At 34.7% G+C, this 1134-nt stretch overlaps 1 protein-coding gene across 1 annotated transcript in view; it reads right to left on the bottom strand.

Annotated features, from left to right (window-relative positions):
- LOC110458375 (sushi, von Willebrand factor type A, EGF and pentraxin domain-containing protein 1-like) overlaps window positions 1–1134 on the bottom strand; it is a 52655-nt gene that overhangs the window by 20104 nt on the left and 31417 nt on the right. The window lies entirely within an intron of this gene.

A 1134-nucleotide genomic window follows, 5' to 3' on the forward strand; every position in this document is an offset into this window, starting at 1 on the left:
AATTAATATTGATCCGATTTGGTTGATGAGCCCCACCATTACAAATACAGAGTATTGATATCTAGAATATATGCATGAATATTATATAACGTAAAATGGTAAATATTGAACGATGCTTTAGACTAGGTTCCAAAACGTCTGTTTCCATTTAAAACACATCGATATTCAATTTATTCTGTCCTTTATCTTCTATGTTCTAACGTTATATCAATTGGAAAAAAAACGTATCTTCAATTACAAAAAAAGTTAACATGGACTATTTTTTAACACTTCACAAGACCTTCAACTCAATCATAATGATCATACTGAGCGTTAATGATAACTGGTAGCGTTGGTAGTTGTGTGTTTGGTTAGACACTCCCAACCTTGCAACAGCTTAAGCCCTATTAAGACGGTGTCTTTGGGTTATGGCGAGATTGAAGAGCCATTTTCATAGTTTATCAGACTTGGATTTGAATAATACCTTATTTGGTAGCGAATTAAATTATGAAATGTCATCTGAAGATAATGAATATTCAAGATAAGGGGTAGTTTTACTGGAACCTCAGTGATTTGTTCAGCGTGCTCATAGCTAAATGATGATAGGGGCGATACTACAGAGGTGTTTTTTCCCATGATGCATTGCTGCAACCAAACCGGTTGTCATATGATTTTTTATTTTTTCATTTTGCTTGCTATCTTTGTTTTGATTTATAGAATAGCACGACATGTCTTTTACTTATTTATAGAATATGGAAATTCTCGACTTCACTAAATAATGGTGTTACATCAAAGTTTGTTCACTGCCATTTCATTGAAAGTCTCAACTAGGAACACGTGAAAGCGGTCTTATATTCATATTAACGTCGCATGCTCATAACGGTAACAGTGTTGGGGTGTTTTGGAAAAGCTGAACTTTTAGATATAAATCAATGTGGCGTTTTGCAATGCACGTGTAAATAACACAGAAAATAGTTAGTTTCTAAGACGGGGTTTGGAGAACTGTTTCATTAACAACGCACGCATGCCAAACAGTTACAATTAGAGAAACAAATTCCTCTTCAAAATTTCGTCACAAACACATTCAGTATTTTCATTACCTACATGTTATCATAGCAAAGAAAAACGGATGGTCAGGCATGGTGCATCCCCCCC

Source organism: Mizuhopecten yessoensis, unplaced genomic scaffold (genome assembly GCF_002113885.1).
Source record: "Mizuhopecten yessoensis strain PY_sf001 unplaced genomic scaffold, ASM211388v2 scaffold9561, whole genome shotgun sequence".
Lineage (NCBI taxonomy): Eukaryota > Metazoa > Mollusca > Bivalvia > Pectinida > Pectinidae > Mizuhopecten > Mizuhopecten yessoensis.